The sequence below is a fragment of the Gallus gallus genome, chromosome 1 (genome assembly GCF_016699485.2).
Source record: "Gallus gallus isolate bGalGal1 chromosome 1, bGalGal1.mat.broiler.GRCg7b, whole genome shotgun sequence".
NCBI classification, from domain to species: Eukaryota; Metazoa; Chordata; class Aves; order Galliformes; family Phasianidae; genus Gallus; species Gallus gallus.
Window position 1 is genome coordinate 67,446,865 of NC_052532.1, and position 23,576 is coordinate 67,470,440.

Below are 23,576 nucleotides of genomic sequence, written 5' to 3' on the forward strand. Positions count from 1 at the left end.
TAGGGAATGAAAAGAAAACACTGAAGAAAAGCTGTAGTTAGATGAGGAAAAAATACTGAAGAGTGCAAGTGTTCAAGAGCATTAACAAAAGACAGAAGCTGTACAGCAATCACACAGTTACTATTTTCTCACAGGTAACTCTTCAGTTAAATTACATTTGGCTTTCCTTTGTTCTGTGCTTTGAATTTATTCCAATCTCCCCAAATATTTTCATCTTCTTTACTGAAGAAACCCACAAGACCAAACAATAGGGAAGCAGAGCAGATTGCTGATTAAAATGCAAGGTGTGTACTTGGGGCCAGAAAGTGCCTGAGGGCACAGCTCCCAGCAGAGGGTAATCTTCATGTAGCATGAAGCCAGGAAGAGCTGTGACTCAGTCGCTCTGACTCACCGTGCCTCCCCTGCTTCTTCCAGATCTCCAGAGCAAGAGGCTGGGGCAGCAGTTTGATTTCCGGCTTTTGCCACTGAGAAATGACTGCCTACAGTGTGAGGAGTGACAGGCTGCATCGAGGTAGGGGTGTGGAAGCTTCTCCGGTCCCCACTGTTCTGGGACTTGTGTGAGGCAGGAGAAGAGAAAGCTGGAGGAAATACCTGCATTTCTGTGTGACCAAGCACCAGCAGCCAGACAGTCATCAGGTACCATTCTTCTTTGGCCTTGCATGGAATCATGGGCTGAGACAGTTTGGCCATGAGCTGCCCACACTTCACATGATGAAAATTCAGCTGGTCGAGGCTTACATTATCACAGTGAGCGTGGGCACGTGAGGAGTGAGCCTGGATGAATGCTGTCTGTGCGAAGGAAGAGCAGAAGGGAGCTGATGTTGTATTGGATAACAGGTATAATCCCAGCTGCTTTGAAGTCAATGGTTTAACCTCCCACTGTTTACAGCTGGGACAGGATTTTACCACAAGGTTCTTTTTTAATTAAGATTTTGATTTTTTTCTATGTATTAAAATGGTGCTTGCCTTCAGCTCTGGCTAATAAGCAATAAAGCAATGCTACTGAAACAATGATATTAGTGGCAAGGAGGAGAGACAAGCTCACTGCCAGCAGTGCCACTACTGAGAAGGGTCTGGGAGACTTACAGCTGAGGAAATAAATCCCCACAAGTCCTACCCTGCACCATAACCAATCAGCTATAAAACAGGTGGTAGCACTGGCTGAAAAAAACAACCAGGGTTCAGATTTGGGTGTTGTCACTGTCCTTGCTCTCTCTGAAAGCCAGATCATCTTCTGCAGTATCAGAGACGATGCCATCCCAAGCTGTGCCCACAGAGAACTGAGGCTGGCCACTAGGCAGAGCAGCGAGCAGACCTGGGTGGCCTACAACTGTGATGTGTCTCCTAGCAGTCAGGAGGCAGCACCAGGACTCACTCTGCTTGTCCTTCCGGCCTCCAACAGGGCTGGAAGCGGACTGGGCCCTGCTGCGGCTCCCATGTAGAGCAGGCCTGGTGCATGCACAGGAGACCCTGCTGGGCTGGTCAGGGGCAGCTCCTTGGCAGCTCCTGCTAACCCTGGTGAAGGGGTGATCCGCTTTCCTCCCAGGGATAAGTCCACAACTGATAAACCTGAGGTGCTAAGTTACTCCCAGAGCTGGGCCTGCATTTTTTACCTACTGCTCTGCATTTTGTTCGGCAGCCATCAGATAACTGAACACAAGGGCTAAGGCAACATGATTTGAATAACAGCAAATGAAATGTAGTGCAATTATTTCTGAATGTTTTATCTATCTGCCCCCTCTCACGTGGTATCAGGAGTTGCATCCCTGTTACAGAAATCTCCAAGCAGGTGATGCTACATCAGAAGTACGTACCTTTTATTTTGATTTCTCCTTCTCTAGCTTAACGACCTCTTGATGCAGGTCCCTTTCTTTCTGCTGGAGACAATCACCAGCTGCAGCTCAGCACAGGGTCCACTCACCACTCATCCCCTTCCATTCAGTCCCCACAAGTCTGTGGGGCCAATACGTCAATTTTACTTCAGAGTTCCCTCCAAGAAAGGGAGAAAAATCAGGAAGGAGAGCTTCTGCTCTCACCTCATCCCCTGAGGATGGACAGGAGGGACACGACTGGCTCAAGGACTTAGAGGAGGGTAGGAAGCAACACAGTTTGCTGCCCTGAGGATGAGGATACTCACAGCAGCTTCTAGTCTCGCCATTGCCAGCACTTCCTTCTGAGGTATCAGCAGCTGCAGGAATATCTGGGTTAAACTTTATCCTTTGCTGTAGCATCCACGTGCCTGGGCAAAGATAGCAGTCCCTATCCTGAAAAGAAGCTGACTTATAGCTGTACTCTTGAATTTTTCACCAAATTTAATTTGAGCTCAGTGTAATGAAATCCTTGCCCACAGAGACATCTCAAAAATAGACAACAAGATAGCTGGCAAAACATAGCTCCGCTGTTTATTTTTAACAGCTTCAGATATTTTTTTTACCTGAAGTTTTACTGTCTGTATGGTTAAATGAGGATTTGACCAGCTGGACAAAAGATTATTGGAAAGTTCAGCGTTCACATTTTTTTAGTATAGGGTCATCTGCCTATTTTTAGCCTTTTAAGGCAGTCAAATTGATTAATGATATGAGGTAAGTTTGAATATGTGAAGCACTGGAACAGGACTCCAATCTGCAGCCTGACCAGGGGCAGAGCCCACAGCAGGTGATGTTCAACATTGGCCCACTGGGAAGGTTGCATCCTCTCTCAACAAACACTGCCATAAAACAGGAAGAAAGACCACTGCAGGAAGAGCCAATTAAGGCCATGCTGAACTCAGCCAAAAGCTGGGAGATGTAGGTACAATCACAGTAAAGGCAAGTGGTAGAGCGGGTCAGTATATTTTTTAACTAGTATCTTTCTTTTTGGGAAATTGGCCCATGGGCCATGTCAACAGCACAGGGAGTAAATAAATTCAGCCTGCTGAAGGCCACGAGTAATCCTTGGGACACATTTCACCATAGTGATATGTTAGCTGAACTGCTGGAACCCATCTGTCCTCAAGGAGTCAATTTTTTTGCCACAGGCTTGAAAGTACCTTCACAAATGTTTTCCCAAAACCAAGACTGAACGTGTTAAGTGTTTATATCTGAAAGCAAAGACTGAAAATAACAGATGCTAAAATGAGCACACAAGGTTAGGTTCATTTGTACAGACACATATGCACACACAGCCACAAAGATAATAAAACCAACTCCATGTTCTCCTCCAAAACATTCACCTAAGTGGAGAAAAAGCTGTAACTGGAGACTGTAACCCTGGCTGAATGCAGCATAGTTCTTCATTAGAACTGCAAAACCAGCACACCACAGAAACTTCCCTATGTGGAAAAAGACTTATCTGTAAGCAAAACAGAGGTGGGGGTGGCACTTGTCCTGAGGAAGGGAGTTACTTTGGGTAGGTATCACCCAGCTGAAGGAACTAACTCAAAGAATTTTCAGAAGTGAAAACTTCTGTTTTACAGAGGGTTTCCAGGCAGCACTAGCTTATTGCATGTTGTATGGTAATAAATCAAGTCTAAAGGCAAGTATTGAGCATGATAAATGCTTTCTAGGTCTCTAAAGCACCTGAACATATTGGTCTTGCTGAGCCATGCTGGAACTATCAGGGAAATCTTGTACTCATTACAGACTAAGTAAAGTTAATAATAATAATAAACACAAGTCTTTAAGCATTGTATCTTAACACCTTTGCATCTTTTAATGCAAAGCAAAACGTACCAAGGTACAATTTTAAGACAGTTCAGGCTCTCAGAAGAAGAAATCTTCCTAGGCCACCATGCTGGTATTACCAGAATTTCCAACATTCTTTCTGACCCTCCACATACCTGGCTTCCAAAGGTAAATCCTAGTCACATGCAGCATGCAGCAAGTCAAGGATATACATTTGGAAAGTTCAAAGGAGAATGAAAGTGTTCCTAACACCAAACAGAAAGGCCAAAGAATGGATAATAAATGCATAAAAAGCTAATGAATAGATAATTGGTTTCATTAAAAGATAAATGCCCCTCACCCCTGATAGCATTAGTGGTGATATTACTCTATCAGTACCCTCCAGCTTATCATAACCACTTTGTATGCCTGCAGAGTCATGTCCTGCTTTCCAAAGGAGTGCCTGCCTTACCTCTGCCTGGAAGAAAGATCAAAGGATCTTGTTCATGACCTGAGCTCTTCAGCCTATAAGTGACAGACAGCTCTATCCCAAAGTCATCAGGAACAAGTAGGAAAAAAATGTCAGAAATCCCAAAAGAGCAGTATTTATATAGAAGAACAGAATGAAAAAGCAATGGTATAAAATACATTCCCCAGCTCCATAGGATAATTAGGCAGAAAAAAAAGTGGTACAAAACTACTCATTTATTGTATTTCCTAGCTTAGCAAGTGATATAAAAAATTACAGGAAATAAATAGAATTCTTCTCTTAAAAAAAAAAAAAGAAAAAAAAGAAAAAAAGGCCAAAATATGCAGGACAATGGAACATTTGGGGGGAAAATAAAAACAAAAACAAAAAAAAAACAGACTACAATGTCTCTGTACAGTTTTGAAGTCATAGGAGATTACTGACAATATCATGAATACATCAAATATTTTAAATACTGTGAAGAGGTTCACTGTATTTTCATGAGATATGTTTTTTCGGCTATTATAAAGAGAGGACTACACAGATGTCATATGATATTCCCTTTATAACTATGATTAATACTCCTTTTATCATAACAGAAAAAATTGTCCATAATAAAAATAGACACAATTTGCCTTTGGTGCATTAAAAGGCTTGTTATGATAATTTGAACCACATTTCCCTGGAATGTGCATTTGTTAAGAGAGCTTAGCCAGCCCAGGAGAGGGAAGCAGAACGTACTGCTCTCTCAGCACACGTATACGGCCCAGAACAGTGACATCTATATTCCAGTGATTTCAAAGCCTTGAGAGAAAAGCAAGACGATACTAACAGATAGCGTTTTGTTCCAAAGGAGACTGACAATCACAAGACTTTGCTATGATCTTAACTGACAGGTCCCAATTGAAAATTCTTGGCAAGCTTACACTGCACACTAGACTGACAGCTGCAGACAGGATGGACAGGAGAGCACTAAGTCTTAATTTGAATGATAGAAAACTGGATAACTACTTTTGCTGCTTTGGACGTACAAGAGCCTAAAAGAGAAGGTGTTCCCATTATAGGTATTCTGAATCTCACTTCAACAAATACAAATGCCTCCCCTGCTCTTGCACAGTAGCAATAGGAAAAAAATATGAATTATCAGAGTTTGTATTTTGTCAGGCTTCGCTTTTTTTTTTTTTAATATATATATTTTAGCATTATTTATTTACTTGGGAAGATAAGAGGTCTGGGAAAGGCCTGGGGGGAAAGATGTATGTAGAATGGCTGAGGCCCCTTGGTGTGCTGGGCCCAGAGCAGAGGAGCTGAGGGAGGCCTGATGGCGGCTGCAGCTCCTCACAGGGAGCGGAGGGACAGCACTGAGCTGTGCTCTGTGTGACAGCGACAGGGCCCGAGGGAACGGCATGGAGCTGTGTCAGGGGAGGGGCAGCTGGGGGTTAGGGACAGGGTCTGCACCACAGGGTGGTGGGCATGGAACGGGCTGCCCAGGGCAGTGGGCACAGCCCAAGTGCCAGAGTTCAAGGTGCATTTTGGACAATGCTCTTAGACATAGGGTTTTGAGTGACATTTGGATTTTGAGTGGCCCTGTGTGGAGCCAGGAGTTGGGCTCAATGATTCTTGTGGGTCCATTCCAACTCACAATATTCTGTGTTGTTATGGTTCTAGGATAAATCTCACATGCTATTGTGCTGATATGCTTATAGGCCCAAACTATGCTTGAAAGTCTGGGATGAATATGGTAGTACAGTGAGAATGTAAAAAGCATGTGGCCCCATTACTGTCAAGTAATAACTTGATCGACACCTAAAGTAATCTAAAACCTAACTTAGCTCCAGCCACTCTTGAGGTGTATAGCCTGTCCAAACATTTCAGTGCGTTCTCAACTGCTGAAGGATTAAATAACTATCAGCAATGGCACATCTGTAAAAACACCTTAGGTGACTTTGAGAAGCTATCCAACAGCTTCTGGTTCTTGCAGCACTGCATCACTTTGCCACAAGATGACCAGAAATGTAGTGTATTCTAAACCTTCACGTTTTTGAAATGATCTGGATGTTCTGAAATTTGTACCAGCGCAGTCCTCATTGACCAAAACCAGCTCCTGCAGCACTCCCTGGGTCCTTCCTAGCCACTGCATAATTGAAACAGCCCACCTGCTCCAGAGCCATTTCCTCAGCTGTGAAGCAGTACAAGCACAGATGTGATATTCCTATAATAGCCCTAGTTTGGAGATGGCTTGGAGGCTGTCATGCTCACTGCAGTTGTTCTGCCTGCAAAGTTCAGAGAAAGGCACTAGGCACCAAAACACTCCAGCAATATTCTCTCCCTTGAGTTACAATAATCTTGCTTCCAATTTGGTGCCTGGCCATTGCTAATGTCGTTATCATTTTACGCATGGTAACAAGATAACTGGTCACATGGTCTTCCCCCTTCCCTCTGGGGTCTAATGAATACAAATCATACATAATTAAGGAAGGCTTGTTTTAGCATACAAATTCATTAGTGTTTTAATACAAAAAATGCACAAAAGCGGAATGAATGTTTTGTGACAACTCTTTCTGCTAGGAAATGTGACTGCACTGAAAATATCTATTCATATGTTTTTGTTTTCTAATGAAGCCAGCATTTAAAAATCTCTGGAATGCACTACTAAAGATAGCTGAGTATTTAGAATATGATAGCATATACTTTTTGGCAGATTTCATCAAGATCTCATAATGTTTCCTAATGCTCTGGCGTGACTGACAGGAATTTCTCCTATTAGCACAGAATTTCTCCCCCTCCAACAGTTTCCTATCAACATGAAATGGAAGCTGCAGCTTCAGTTTGAATGCCACAGCAAACAAACTGATGAGGCTGCCATTTTTCATTTTTAAGGTATAATTCAAATGCAGCCTTATATCCCATCTATCCCTTATATCCTGTGGTAAGGATCTATTCCACATATTCCCGCTTATCCAAGACAACAGAACTGCTGGATCCTGAGAGAGACTGGGAAGAAGTGATCAAGGATGTGAAGATGGGTAAAAAGTGAAACTGGGACAAGGAAAAGTGCTATCAGAAGAACAAGCTACTGTAGAGGCTCAGGAGACACAGATTCTCCTGAAGTCTATTTCATCTGTACTAGGAGCCTGCAAGCCAGGGCTGACCAATGAATAAGCTACTGGAACTTACCTATAACACTCACTGCCAGCCCATGCCTCCTCCAGCACCTGCTGAGATTAGATGACAGTCTACTACTGGTGATTCTTACATATCCAAGGAGCACAGCCCATACTGTGCATCCAGAGCCCTGCTGGTAAAAGAAGTAATGAAACAGCACACACAGATTTTTCCCTAGCTAATGGTTTTTCAGAATGTAGAAAAAAAAGTTGGCAAAAATTTGAAGAATACGTGATGAGATCCCTATTTGGATGCAAAGGTGTTAATACATTCAGGGAAAGCTATATCACCTCTTTTGTTGTTGTTGTGAAAGAAATATCTGTAAAGGATAAAACTTAAAGGCATCAAGAGGAACATGAATGAGTGGGATTCTCAGAGCAAAATGAACAGTCTTGCATGACATCTGCTTTGCTGAGAATGGATGAAAAAAAAGCATTGAGTATTCTAAGCAAATTCATCACATGTTTCCCAGTAGGAGAAACCCAGCAAAAGCATTCAAGCTCCTGTCATTAAAATCCTTATATCTCAAAGAAAAATGATGTAACGCTATGTAGCACATATAGTTCATCTCACCTAACTTTGGTCAACTGTCCTTAAAGAAGCTGTTTGGATTCCCTTTCCATGCAATGGAGGGGAAAAAATACCTTCTATATATTAAACAAATGAATGAATAAATGAAAAATAAATAAAAAGTTGGAATTAATCAGTCCTTAAAATGGCCTACTGATTATAAAGGAAATTAATAACTGAAATGTACCTGGTCTAGACTAGGTGAGATGTTTTATCATTAAACTGCTCTGGAACCACCATATACTTTCAGTTCCTCTATTTTACTATTTGATTTCCCAGAGAGATCACCACATGAAGCTTGAAAATGTATTTTAAAATGACTGCAGAATTTCTTTAGAATCGCACATCCACCTACCATTTTAAGGTAAGCTACGAGTAGAAAAGATGACAAGAATCCTGTTGGCTGAGAACCTCAAAAATTAAGTTGAAAAATAGAAACAGCAGGGAAAAGCAATTCCTGTAGAGGCATCAAAATGTTCAGAGGAAAATTCTACCAAGATTATCTGGAAGTGTATCATCTTGTCTTTTCATCAGATGGCAAAGTACCTGTAAGGTAGAGAGAGGCTGTGAAAATTAAGATGTTCTTGGGAAAGTAAAATCCAATAACATCCACCAACCACTCTTGGAAGAAAATGCAATAAGCGAACAAAGAATTATTAGAAATCTTTACCAGAATCTCTTACTCCCCTGCAAGTTTTTAGATATAAGCCTGACCTCTCAACAGGTGCAAAGGAAGACAAAAACAGCAACACAGAGTAAAATACCAAGGTATCCAGAGGAAGACAACTTTTAGACTCTTGCAATACTGAAGAGTGTGAAAATCTGCTACCAAATAGGCTTTGTGTCATGGAGGATGTGAATCCCATATCAGAAACATTTGTCCTTGAAAAGGAATTCACATTGGTTCTATAAATGGAGATTTTTTTTTTTATGAGGCTGAGCTGACATCCATATAGGAGCAGAAAGCCACAAATGCCAAAATGAGTCGAGGGAACCTGAACAGAAGACACATTCAAGGTCATCCAACTGGCAAAGGAGAAATAGCGAGGCTAAAACATCTTTTCCATTGACAAGTTCAGTCACACGGTTTACTTAACTGACACTTAAAAACTAAGAAATATACTTTAATAAACGAGCTTGTGAGTTAATGAACCTATGCATTCCTGTAGATGGAACTGTTTGGCTGAGATTGCTAAGCTGTGACACTTTTCTTCAACTCATGTGTCAGATGCCTGTATTTTCAAACCAGGTATTATTGCAGTTTCTCCTAATATTTAAAAGCCTGTGGCTTTCCACACAGTGATAACTTGAAATTTCCAAGAATTGACTGTTTTTTTTTCCCATTCTGATTTGTGATGCTTTCTTCTGATAAAATATATATATATATATATTCTTTCTGCTCTGTTTTATCTCACTACCTCATGGCTTTACTTTTCCCTAATAAAAATTCATCTTTTTGGTTAATAATATAGCCCTTAGTGCACTTGGGTAGAGTGATATTTTACTGCAGTTTGCCTTTCAGACTGCAGCATGAAATTCTTACAGGCTTCTCAGAAGGCCTTACCCCTTACTGATTTCAGTTCAACAACACATTTCAGATCTGGGCAACTTGACTGAAGAATAACCTTTTGGTGGACACAGTGCTCAAATGTTGTTTGTAAGTGGAGCTCATCTTGCGCTCCCTGGGTAATAACAGGACAGTCCTAAGTTTCCCAGCTTCGGATGGCTTTTTTCACAGGGTAACTTCTGAGAGTCCTAAAACCTGGGATGATCACTATGGCAGTGTCAGCAATCTACCATCACTCACAAGGTTGTTTGGTTTCCTTTCCACCTTCTCCCAGAGTGCCCTCAATTTAAATGGGAATGTACAGCCTTGTCCTCAGTGCTTCAAGATAGAGAGTGACAGAAATACGTCCAGGCTGCATCTCCCAGTCACTGGTGCCACTTCAAGGAGTCCTTCAGAGGTCATCCCACAGAAAATATACACACAAATATATACCTGCTACAGAGAGGAAGAACTTCAAGCACATGTGAAAAAAGGGGGACAGAAGATACCTTTCTATAACTTTAGAAATGTTAACCCCGTCGCAAATTCAACATCCACACAGGAAAATCCAACTGCAAGCTTACTTCTGTGCCAGATGTAGAAAGTCTCTCAGGCTTTTCTCTTCAATTTAAGAGAGTGCTAGCACCAGCCAGGAGACAGTGCCAGATGCAGCAAGTTTTAAAGCAAACTAATGCTGTTGGATAGTCTCCTGCTCTAATCTCAATTTAAATTAGTAACCAGAGGCAACACACTGGGAGCTTTTCTAGTCTACTTCCTCAATAAGTAAATCAAATCTCAAATAAAATATTCAACATATGGAGGCTGAGCACAGAATGCTGCAAGTTTGAACGTAGCCCTTAGCGCGCACTGAGGAAGCACTTTGCCTAAGATGCTGGAAATGCAAGCAGCTCAGTTTGACACCATGTCCAATTTTATTTGTTTTGGAATATACACTGTTCTGGAGGCATGCAAAAACATCCAGGGTGCTGTGGAGGATTTTACTTCTACTTCTCCCTTCTTTTCTTTTGGATCTCTTGCTCCCCACTACCTAGGGCTTACTACGCATGCTGCACCAGCCACTATGTGATCCATCCTCTCCTCTTCTGTTGGCCCCATCCCACTGTGCCCAAACTGCCAATATCATGACAGGCCCTAAGTCCACAGTTCCATAGACCAGAAGCTTTTATCAGGAGTTAGGAACCCCCAGCACTGGCAGCAGTGTCAGCCCTGGCCAACTAAGATGTTTTTAGAATCATACTCTTGGCACATTGTGGCATCTTTAACAAAGCTAGCAGTGACAGCTGAAAAGTTGCCAGGTAGATTTGCCCAGAAGGAAATTAGATGGAGCGAGGTGTGGTGGTGAAGAGAAAAGAATATTTCAGAACTTATTCACATTTTCCCATACATTTTTCTCACCCTTTCTTAACATTTGAGAAGGGAGGAACACTGATTTGAGGGGCATGCCCCCATTCAAGCAAACAACACAGTGTTAACAGCTCAGCCTTGTAGAAACATCTTTTCCTGTCTAACCTGACAGATTAGTTCAAAACACAAGCCCCGCTTAAGTGCTCTGTTAAGCTCATCAGCAAGGTCAAAATAAATTGTGTACAAATGAAGGTGCAGAGAGATTCAGAGAGAAGATCTGGGTTTCCTATCAAGGTCTTCTACTCACCAGTTGCACAGTTTCAGACATATTCTTCTAACGCTTTGTGCAAATAAAGCCAGAAGAACACACCTCTATGAGATTAAAGCTCTATTACACCTAAAAACTACATGTTCAGCTTCAGTACCTAAAGACCTTCATATTGTAACATCCTGCTGAAGTTCTGAGGTGCTCTGTAAAAATACATTTATTCTTAAGGGGACATATTCATAAAACCATTCATTTCAGCTCCTGCGTTCTGTAAGATGTGGAAAACAATAGCTTTTCTCTCTCAGATACTGTGACGTGCAACTTTTTACCATTTGTGAAGTCCTTTGTGGTTCTCATGCAGCAAGTTGCACAGAGGTCCAAAGTGCAGCTTTGGGTGCTTTGTTACTCTACCAGTCGAAATAGCCAACTCTCACTGCTACTATGGTTAAATGTCTCTGGAGTAAGCAAAGGCAATCACATAAATTAAGATGAAAAACCAAACCAGAGCCTTATTTCAAATGGGGAAACAAGTATAACTTCCTGCGGAATATCAAATATCTTCTTTGTAAAAAAAGGCAAACAAAATTAGAACCCTCTTTGCACTCCAACATCTCACATTCCCTGATTGCAGCTGGTAGACTTACTGAATAACAGACAAAAGAGCTCTTCTTACTTTTATTATTGTCTGGACAAAACAAAGGGAGTAGCGGGTAGCATCACGAGAGCCCACGTTCATATGTATTCTCCATACCAAGAAGACATTCAAAGAAGTTTTCATCAAGAAAGTCATCCAGATTCTTATACTCACATTTACGACTACAGGGAAACTGAACCCAGAGAACCTTTTTGCTGTGGAATTCATTTCTGTAAATCCTAAGCAGCCCATAAAGCCCAAAATACACTTCAGTTTTACACCTTTTTTTCTTTATTGTCTACCAGCAAGGAGCTCTCTTTCATGCAGGGTGTCAGGGAACCAATTACAGTGTGTTGTTCCCTGACATTGACTCAGCACAACTTGGTTCTGTAAAGTAAAGGGAAATTTTTTATGCTTTTACCTCTGGAAAGCACTACTTCATGTATCACTTGCTTTTTAGGCCAAGAACAATAGTATGAATTGCAAGCATGGTTCCAGTACAGCTGTGTCTGCTCTCGAAGCACACCTTGTTTCTCTAGGAGCTGGGAGCCAGGAAGAGGACATGACTATTCACACAATAGCAGTTTCTGATCACACTGGCGAACAGTTAAGGACCTCTTGATTTCTCACACAAGATTTAGATCCAATGAGTGCAGCACTGACAAGGATACCTACATTACGTTTCCTCTTTTTCTGTACCCACTACTACAGGAAGGACACACAAGAGCAGAATTCAGCTATTCTCTTTCAACAAGCACTGTCACCTCATTGCACCTATCTTTGATTGCTGACCAGCAGAGACCTTGCTGACCAGAGGAAGACTCTGGGCCCCACTTTAAAGCCCGTCAAAGACAATCTGGATTACCTTGTGCTCTCTGACCAAGGAGATGCCCACATTTTATCATGGTCCACAGTAGTGTTAGCTGAGCCCGCCTGCCACGTGCCACTTCCTCCCCACGGCCCTGGCAGGATGCATGCAGTGCCTGGCCTCTGTCTGGAGGAGATGAGGAAGGAAAAAGAAGACTCTGTGAGAGGGAAAACACCCAACAAAAGAGGATGAAATTGAGCAATTAGCGTCTTCCTATGCAATCTCCAGCAAGCTGCCAAGCCTTCTTGCCGCAGCACTACAGAGGAACAATTGCCTTTTTCAGCTGTAACACTTTTCACAGCCCAGGACAGCAAGCGCTGCTAATTCCTAGCTGCCTTGTAGGAGTTTGCACGCATGTGCTGCTCTATTTAGAGGCCAAGGAAAAAATAGCTTTAGCACTCACCAGATGTACAGATACAAAATGCTTGTTGCAGTACTGCTGGCATTCAGCATATGGTTACCCTGATTTATTTCTGTTAAAACAGAAGCCAGTGTTTCTTCACAGTGAATCTTGCCGTGGTAAAAATAAGGGGCAGTCTGTGTCCTGGAGAACTTAATTCAGCGATAAAGATGACATTTTGTCATTGCCCTTTTCCATCATTTCTGCATACAAGCACTCGAATGAAAGGAAGCCAAAGCACTGTGCATTATACCTCATGCATTTCATTTCCTAGGAAATAAGTGGTGAGTGTTGTTTATGCAGCCTGACAATGAGACCTGCTTTACAGCAACAGACCGTTCATTTTTGTGCTCAGACTGAGCAGGGAAAACATTTAAAGGATTTGCTCAGTAGTGAGACACTTCTGCAGTAATTCTGCAACATTATGTTTCTATTCTGTCCAGATGCATGTCTGTATTTTTCAACAGGTACTTATGGTAGCTGCAGTTTTCAACTGTGTACAGAGGCAGCAAGAGCAAATTACCATAAAATTAGTATGCCATGCTTTGTTTTGTAATTCACATGAGGAGAATGACAAACCCACAGACCTTTGCCAGGCCATCGTGGGACCCCAAAACCCACCTGCAAGCAGGAACCACATGGGAGAGATGAGGCTGTGAGAGGAACCAAGGGACAGGGCTTACCTTGAGATCAGCAAGGCTGGTCCTGCCCCAACCACCAGAACCCATCTGAGCAATGATGAGGCATCAGCTGCCTGTGTACATGGCTTGGGAAAACAGACCTGCCCCACTCCTGGACCAGGCGACAGGGATGAGGCAGCCTTCTCCCAAAGCAACCTATATCCTAGGGCTCCGTTCCCGTGGGCACCCACTGCAACAAACTCACTGCTCTGACTGTCTGCTGTGCTCATGTGTTAGTGCAACATCTCCCACCCAGGTAAAAGGCATGGATTGCTTGGTAATTAATAGGGATATTGTGTGAAGCAGCACTTCACCAAGATACCAGGCCAAATGATAATGCATTGCCACATGTACTCCTGCAGTTTAAACCACACAGCGTTACTGTTTGCTTCTTGCCCCCAAGAGTTACTGTGCAAAGCAAGGCAACTGCAGTGTCGTGTCCTTACAGCAGCAGAGTTGTCCCAATATATACACTAGGAACATGTTCATTGGCTGAGACCAATCGGGATGGAAGACATTATAGAAATAGAGGTTATTAATAATAATGGGACAGTACGTAAAAGTCAGTGACTCATTCATAGTATGCATCTCACAATACCAGTTAAGTTATAAAATGTAAATGCAATTACATGCTAGCTGAATATATTTGCCTTATTTTGCAATGGAGTTTATATTAAACCTTCCCTTTCATGTTTGCATAATAAATGTGAACGGAGCTTTCTATTGCATTCGCACTTGGATGATTGCTCTTGGTTATTTAATAGTGTATGCTCTGTAAAAGCAGGGGGAGGGAGGAAAATTAAGCTTCTATTATAAAACTGTAGAAGAAAATTAAATGCAAATGTTTGCCTGGTGTGGGAAGGTGATTAACATATTTCATGTTAACTCACAGGTGGCACTTCTTATCACTGACACGAAACTGCTGATACTATTGTTATTGTTATTATAATGGTGTATTTCAGTAACAAAACATGGAACAAAATAGGTGTCCACAGCTCCATAGTGCTGGAGATAGATATGCGGTAGGGATGCAGCCCACTGCCAGTATCCCCCATAATGTGCTGGCAGAATTTGCTACTGGAGATGCTGAGGGTGATGCTCTCCCGCTGGCAGACAGCCGTCACAGAGCCTGAGCAGCTCATCGGGCTCTCACCAGCTGTTCAGGCGAGATCAGTGAATCTTACGTGAACTTAATGGTGGTGGTGGATCTCAGGAGGTGTGAACTCCTGTCTTCTCATTTCTATTTCCAAATCTCTCAAGCTTCGAGATACAATTCCAGATACAGCTGACTCAGCTGCCAAAATGCCACACAAACAGCGAACAAGAAAACAAAACATACTGGTTTTGTTTTGTTTCACTCTTGCAAAGCAGAGGTGAAGAATTTGTTCTTTACTGAGGGTCAAAAAGATTTTTCAGTCTTTTGGCACTGACCCACACTAACAAATGCCAAAATGTACACCACTTAACAAAAAAAAAAACCAAACAACCCACCAACAAAGCAACTCCCTCCCACCTCCCCCAGAGAAGAGCTGTCACAGTAAAATGCAAAGTAAGGAAGACAGCAGAAGTAAAACATTATATCTGAAAACGTGAAAGCTTGTTTCTTGTACAAAGAAGAAAACTGAAGAAAGGCGTATACAGTGATAATAAGGTTGGGGGAAGAGAGTATTAAAGAATATGATAGCAACATTTCCAAATATATCAAGAAAAGGAAGCGTGAGAGAGAATCTGTAGAACCGGTAGAAGGTCAAGAAACACAGCAAAACATGAAAGTGGCACACTGGAAGCAAAGACCCTTCCAACCGAGGACCCTGCCTCTGGGAATGATAAATAGTGGATAATGTGAAAACCAGGCCAAGAGGAGGACCAGCATACTTCATCTCACCCGGCAATGTGCTGCTCAGGGAGTCTCTAAACCAAAACTTGCATCTGCCTCCCTCTGATTTTACACACCTTTCTCATACATCCTAGTAAAACTTTTATTTTCAAACTTGAAGCACCGAGGATGTGGTGAGGTAAGTGTGAGGTCTGAGTAACTGGGATTCTTCAAGTGTGAAAGAGAAGCCGGTGTGCTGCTAGCAGAAATCCCTTTACAATCCCAAACTGCTTGGAGATGAACGAGTCACAGTTTCTTGGAACAAAAGAAGTAGAGAGCATTAAAAAGAAATAGCACATAAATGTTTTAGAAGAAAGGAGAGGCAGGATTTTTCAAGCCGTGCACACGCTGGGGAGCTCACTGCCACGGGATGTGCAGCTACACAAAGTATCAATGTGTTCAAAACAGATAAAACTCACAGAAAGAAGAACCTGTCAATGACTGCCGGTTATCACATTCTGTCTTTCTTCAGAAAGTCCTGAAAGCCATAGGTGGCTGAAAGCAGAGAATTTGTGTCCGAGGAGGTTATGTCTTTGTAACTTACCCTGTGTTTATATCGTTCCTCTAAGCACTTACTACTGACACGGGGCTAGAGGGGTGCTTGGCCTTTCCCAGTACTCCCAGATTTTCTGCATGGGAATAAGACACGCAAGTGAAATATGAAAGAGCTGTGGCATTATGAAATGAGCTAGTGGATTACAGCTAGGTCTGGGATCTATTGTCCATATTCCAATTTTCATGCATGTACACATATTAAAATACCAAGTCAATTCACTTGACTTTGTAAAATGTAAGCTCATTGCCATTCCAAAAGATATCTTTTATTAGTAAGATACCATGTTATCAGACAAACACCTTTTATTTGCTCCTTCAGCCCATTATGATTTATGCAAGCCCAGTAAAAGCTATCATGCCATTGTTTCCAAAGCGACCCTAATCTCAGTATACAGTTCTTGGTTTTATACAGATGCTAATTAACATAACTACAGGGCAAATCAGCACGACATGACCAAAGAAATAAATTTTGCTATGTACATAAAAGAAAACTCCACACCCCACACCCGCTGGCTTTCCAGAATCACAGTTGCACAACATTAATAATGTACTCATGATCTTAATAGAAAATAATCCCTTGAAAATTAATTACCACTAGACATTAATAAGCATTTTGTTAATTAAGCCAGTAAGCCAATTAGGCCCAAGGTGAACTTGAGGGCAATTAGCTCCATAAACAATGTGAGCTAGGTCTTAGAAGCGCACTTGAAAATTTAAAGAGCCTAGTTTTGGAGACTGGATGGCTTGTGGGATCGCTCATTACAGAACAAAGCTACGGCCCAAACCCAGCCCAGGTCAGCAGCAGCCAAGAGCCATTATCAGCCAGCAGCTTATCTGGCTGTGGAGCAGCTGGTCCAGACCTCGTGTGAGACCTTACCAACTTGTAATCACTGGCTAGTTTCTCTAAGTAAACTAAATCAGAAAAGCCAGCAAAAAGTAACTCAAAACTGCCTCCCAGCAAAGAGCTTTCTCAAATTTCTCAAAGCAGGGCATAGTGAAGAAAAAGCACTTTGCAGCTGATGCCCTTTTACTCCAGGTAAACATCAGGCAGCTAGCTACACACCTTCCTCATGTCTTCTGCAGACCACAGGCAAAACTTGCAGGAACGAACCAAAATGGCTCAAGCCTTTCTGCTGAGATGCAAGCCAGCAGCAGCTTCTCTATCTCCAAAGTCCTTTTAAGAAACCTGTGCTTCTCCATGCTTCACAAAGAGGAAGGAGATGCAGAGCACGCTGCTGGAACAGCTCTTCTGTGGGCACGGCTGCAGGTCTTACTCCCCTCAGACTCCTCCTGTTTTATGTCTTATCACTCGTCTCAGCCAGCTCAAACACTTCAAGCCAAAAGCATCAAACTTCCCCCTTCTCTGAGCTGAAGTGAAGGGCTTTTGTCCCTGCAGGCAATTTGGAATGGATTTTCTCCAGTGCTCTAGCATTTCTCTAACTGCATTTGAGAAAGCCACCAGTAATACTTTCAAGTTTGTTGACCAGTAAATCTGACCAACTCTTGGAGTGTGCATCACAATGACTTATGACTCTCAGCTCCACAACCACAGACGTTCCTGTTGCTTTCATGAGTAGCACGTTTCTGATTTGAATTATCTCAGCACTCCCGACAGCAACAAGGTGGTCCACCGGCTGCGCCTGGGTTCCTTTTACATTCAAATTAAAATGAAGAGAAAGAGGAGTCGCGGCTGTAAGATGCAGTTTCACACCTGGATGTTTCCAGAGGATCAGACACAGAACATGGGAAGAACAGTGAACCCCTCAAATAGTTTACGGTTGCCGGAGGAACGGTCCCATGCCTTGTGTCTTTCCTGAGGCTAACCGCACTGGCCTTACTTCATCTTTCCCATCAGAAGCATGAACCACAAAACAATGCATAAAAGAAAGCAATACCTACCTAGTTAAAAGGCTCTGAAACTCATAGGATGTGAATGAGCAGCCAATTATTCTGTGAATAATTAGCTGCTAAGTTGGAACATGTTCAGGTATGTGTGTAAGTCTCTGTAATTGTTTTTCTTAATTTTTCAGAATGCTGGATCATCTCATCTAAAGCCAAAAACATTAATACTCGCATTAATTAGCGTTCATAATACAGTGCATCTCTTGAGTTTTACTGCAGTCACTTGAATCCTTGCTTACAATGACTTTCCAGAAAAGATCACATTGACGGAGGGGTTTTAGGTTTATTTTGAGCACGGTGAAAAATGTTTTTTCTAGAAGAGCAGTCTAATTTTGTCTTTGCTTGAGGTTTTTTTTGGTCTTTCTTTTCTGAGTATTTTTTTTCCTCTTCCTGCCTTAGTAGAATGTGGGAATAATGATGTAGGCTTGACTATGCATATAAATTGAATAATTTGCAGTAATGCTCTAAAATGCCACTGGGACAGAATTCAAAGGGCTGTTTGCAAAAACAATTGCTTTTAAAAAAAAAAAATTAATTTCTGAAAAATAAATGCTGAAATTGGCCAGGTGGGTTACGGGGTTGAAAATGGCAGAGAGAGACTTTCATCTGCTGGTCACTGCTTCAGATCCTATTTAGGCTGAAGAGCAACTGGAAGCCATTACTGTGACAAAGATATTCTGGGTCTCTGCAGATTTTAACATAATAACCTGTGCTGAGCTTATGAGCAAGGTTGGAGGTCACTGAGAAGTGAAGGTTCCATTTTCCTACATGTTTCAGAGGGGGCATTTTTATTTATTCCGCTGATGAAATATAAATCTTTCCTTGTCTTTAAATAGCAATCATTTAACCATAGGCACTGTGAGGCAAAACAACATTCATATTCTTAGCCATAACAGTAGCTGCTTATCCTTTATCAGACATTTTTCCTGGTGTTATCAGTACTGCTTATGTACTTCCATGAGCGCAATCACACGTGTAGGTCTAATTGGTCCTGCTATAGGAGAAGGCAAAAGACATTTAAGTCACTTAAATCAGGCTGGCTGGAAAAATAAGAAGCTATGTTTTCAGGATGGAATCACATTTCAATGGCACTAAGAACCTGAGTCAGTTTAAAGTCAGTGCAAAATTACCTTATGCTCTTTATCTACCTGTAAAAAGGCATCAACACATTTCCCCTACATAAAATTGCAATATTTGGATACATATTCCTGTGTGCTCATTTCTGCTCTGAAACAGGATTAGCATCAGAAGTTTCAAAACAATCAGTCTGAATGAACCAGACCATATGAGGCCCATCCCTTCAGCACAATCAGGTGCTTCACAGAGTTGCTTCACCAATAGATGCTACAGACGCTTCACCAAAAGCAGGGATGTCTGAAAATGGGAAGATGTCCAGACCACCTTTAGAGGCATGAATGAGAAACCATCACCTAACGTTTTCCAGATTCTATGCCTAAGTTTCACTACTAAAGCCTGTGCTTATTTCCAGAGGTTCCTTTAAGTGAATGCACTTACAGAAGCATGCACAATACTCATAAAGGTGCACAGTAAACAGTTTATGAACGTGGTTATTTATTTTTGGTAATATCTACAATATCTTAAGAGATTTCCTCACAGAAAAGGAGAACAGGCTGCTACCTAAGCAACAGACTGAAGGTTTAAAGGATATGATGCTTGAGCGTTCAAGAGTGGCAGTAGCAGCTTTCTAGGAATGCAGATGTGGTGAGCTGCTGCTCTAATGCTGACAGAATATGGTTGTATTGTTAATTTAATGTTATGGTCAAATACACATGTTCATCCGTCTCCCTAACTGTGGATATCTAACTACTCCATTTCATATAGAACTGTGATGAGAAGGGAGCAGGAACACCATCAACATGAAAACACTGCAAAAATGCTGTCTTCCTAGAAGAAATGGAAGTATGGGTTGGCCTCGAATTCTATGAGATTCAAATCCAAGCAGAGCCAGCAAATTCCCAAGCTTTGCTCTACAGTTGCTGATTTGTGGAGGAAATAAGAGGAAGTTGGGAAACTGCCATCATCACATCTTTCTAGAGAGAATGTGAGGCTTCTTCTGAAGAGGGGGGAGTAATTTACATCAGCCTCATGAATGACTTGGAAAGTAACCTCCAGAGCAACGACTCCTGGCTACTCACAACCATGGTCACGACAGCTTTCACTGGAGCTGATCTTCCTGCACTGGGAACAGCAAAAAAGACACAGACTGCATCTGCATGGCCATAAGTACCTTCTGACCTCCCCTAGGCAGAGTGATGCTCAGCTGCAAAGTTGATATAGCAAGCACAGAGGGAAACGTAATGACTCAGGCAGGTAGGGAAGCAAAGTTCAGTTAACTCTCCTAAATGCCCTTCAAGATCAGGCAGTGAGGCACTGCATGTTTAATCACGGTGAAGGATAATAGAGCTCAGAGAACCGGGGAGGCCGCTCAGCTAACTTCAGACATGCTCTGTTAAATGCTATATGATATAAAAATGCTTTACGGTCCGTGCAGCATACCTCCCTTAGCTAAGGACCATCACACATTGAAATTAAAAGTAATTAGTATCCCTTAAGGGTTTAAAGAAAATTGTTTTTTATAAAGCATTTCCTTTATGTTTAGTTAAAAAAAAAAACAAACAAACAACAACACATTTTTATGCAGGCTGGCATTTGTTTACATTTAGCACTTTAAGAGATTAGATTTGACTTTCAGAGCAGTTGTTAAAGCTGAAAAAGTTGCTGTTAAAATCCCTGAATTATACTGTTGAGACTGCTAGGTCCCTGAGGTATGAACCCAAAACACATTGTGATCGTGCTCTTCTGTTCCCAGAGAGGATTCAGAACAGAGGCCAGGGCTCACAACAGAGACCCAAACTCTGCAATGTACATAACCCTCACCTTGAACAGCAGTGCTGTTCAGACATGTGAGACAATGCAGTCGGTCACATCCTGCCTGCCCAATCTAGCAAGAGGAAATCAAGGTGCCTACTTTGGGAGTCACTGATGGCTGGGAAAACAACACAAGCCAAGCCTTCAATACAACACACAAGTGCTGCTGCCTGTAAGAGCAGCATGAGCCTTGGAAGAGGAAAGGAATACCCAGAGGCACATACTTGAGATGTGGATAGTGAGGCTTCACAGGAGCAGGAGCTGCCTCTTATCACCCCTGTTCCACAGCCTCCTTATCAGAGGTTGGCACAGATGGAGGAGTTTCCATATTTGCACTCCAGAGCTGATGGAAATGCATAGGAATTGCAGCCCATTTCTCATGGTTACCCCATATCACCTCTGTAAACTGTGCCCTCAAGCAAAGATGAAGAGTTTGAAAAAGTTCTGGAACTTCTCTGCCTTCTTTGTAATGCTTTATTAGTTTAGATTCTACCACAAATTGCAAGATTTGTGACCAAAGGCTCCAGTGCAGATTAAAAGTACAATGCCTTTCAATGCTTCAGAGAGAAACAATTTGTAATTGCTATGCTGCCAAAGCAGCACAGTGAATTGAGCTGGTCCCCATCTTGCAAGACTCTCCTACAATTACAGTAACATTTACTGATCTTTAAAATCATTCAACATCCAGAAGCTTCTCCAAGGTTATACCTTAGGAGCTAGCCATCGAACAACAGAAGTTAGCGTTACTAAAAAAGGCATTAGATTTGCCAGCGTGGGAAATTGTACTTAATCATAAATATCTCAAGGGCAACGGCAATGACGTTTGCTTCACAGTACTGCATAAATGTGCTTCAACTTCATCCACTAGTTCAGCTTGCAAGCTTATTTGATCCTCAAGTCTGCTACTGAGAAGAGCAATCCAGCTGCCAAACGTGGTGAAGTTTTTGAAGACCATGTAGCCATAATGTTGGAAAGAAGACTGAGAATTTGTATACCTTGCCTTCACTCTCCAGGACATGACCACCCACGCCTGAACTGCTCTCCTCAGCGCCCATCACATTGCTCCATAGCAAGCACCAGCAGCAGAGACTGCAGTTTCCCCTTGAATATCTGTTTAACAATGTGTAACCATTATTACTGTTTTGAAGGTTTTCATCTATCATCTAACTTTAATCTTCCTGCCTGCAATTTTAGGCTGTTGCCTCTTTGTCTTACCAACAGTTCACATGGAGAAATACACAGGGGTGTGTTTCCTTAGAATTATCTTTGGATAGAAATAGTAATCTGAAGGCTTTGAGACTACAGTATTATTTATCTTCTGAACACTCCTTTAATTTCCTCACATTGTTACGATGGAAGAGAACCCATTAGCTGACTGCACACACACACACATGCATGCACACACACAAGAATTATAAGCACAATATTCAACAGCATATGGTAAACTCATTTGTGTCTGTCTTTCTACGGCAGGTCAGGCACTGAATGGTACTCATTTCCCAGAGTCATTGTTGGCAGTAAAGAGCCTGCATAGGTGGATAGTGGCTGGAATAGCAAGTGCAGTGTGACTAATTGCATATTTGATATTCATGAGATAAATTAATTAGCTGCTTTTTCCCAATGAATAGCCTAGATTCAAATAACGCTGTCAGATGTGAGGTATGGTAGATGTACATGTTTTAAAAATAGCTCCTAGGGTGTATATATAACAGTCTGCTTCTACAAAATTTAATGTAGCTTTGCCCTCAGCCAGGAGTTGCCTGGAGACTGGCTAAAAACAAAAACACTCAATATATTGTTTCTTTTTTATTTCCTTTTCTTTTTGGAAAGGTGCATCTTACCCCCCTCAGCCTCATAACAAAACAGCTATAAAAGCTGTTCAGTGTGGTATTTATTTATGCAAAACCTAATCTAAATAATGGATGGAGAAAAAAAGAAAGGAAAAAAAAACAACTGCTGTGACTATTATCTGGCATAGAACTGAAACTGTTCCTAGCTTAAGCCCCACTAATGGGATTTAGGTGGCTGAGGACAACAGTCTGACCTGGACTTGCTCCAAGGCCATTTCCTGCAGCAGGATCAGGGTGAAGCAGCTCCAGCTGTCTAAGACACCCAAAATCCGAGCATCCACTCTCAACTAGCCAAATGCCTCCCCATGCCCTGCTGCTGCATGGCCGAGTGGCAGGTACATCACCACCCCAATGCCATACATGGACAAGCTGCTGTATTTGTTTCCCCAGCTACAGGGAAGGACATGAGCACATTTGGTTTGTTGTGGTTCCCCTGTCAAACTCAAGTCCTGTCTGCTTGATCCCTTGTCCGGTGACTTTTAAGGCTTTTGCCCAGTGAAATATGACAGAAGAGTAGCAGTCACAAGTAGAGCTAAGTTCCTACCACTTTCACAAGAATAAATGGCTTGGCAGAGGATGGTGATTTTATTAATAATCTAACCCCTAAAAAAAATGCAGCAGCACTAGCTTGCACCTTAGTAAATACCAGAAAATACACATAGGAGATAAGCTGATCAGTCTCTACCAACCCAAAAGAGGCATTCATGGAGGTTTTCCCTTCTCAGGTACCAAACTCCATTGTGCTAAGATACAAAAGCCTGACTATAATCGAGTTTCATTAGAGCAGCAATTTGTGTAATCACAGGTCTTCCTGCTGATGAGACTCCACCAGTGTCATCTTATTTCTGTTACAGGGCCTGGAGTTCAAGACCAAGACCTCAGAGTTTGAGGCTAGATG

General features: G+C 42.0%; 1 long non-coding RNA gene across 3 annotated transcripts in view; it reads right to left on the minus strand.

Annotated features, from left to right (window-relative positions):
• LOC418209 overlaps positions 1-23,005 on the minus strand; it is a 110,468-nt gene extending 87,463 nt beyond the window's left edge. The window contains exon 1 of one of the 3 annotated variants that reach the window (XR_005862150.2): positions 592-23,005. This is a non-coding gene — a long non-coding RNA (uncharacterized LOC418209). The remainder of the gene's footprint in view (positions 1-591) is intronic. The other 2 variants (XR_005862146.1, XR_005862147.1) reach the window with 2 other exon arrangements.
• Positions 23,006-23,576: the final 571 nt, after the last annotated feature.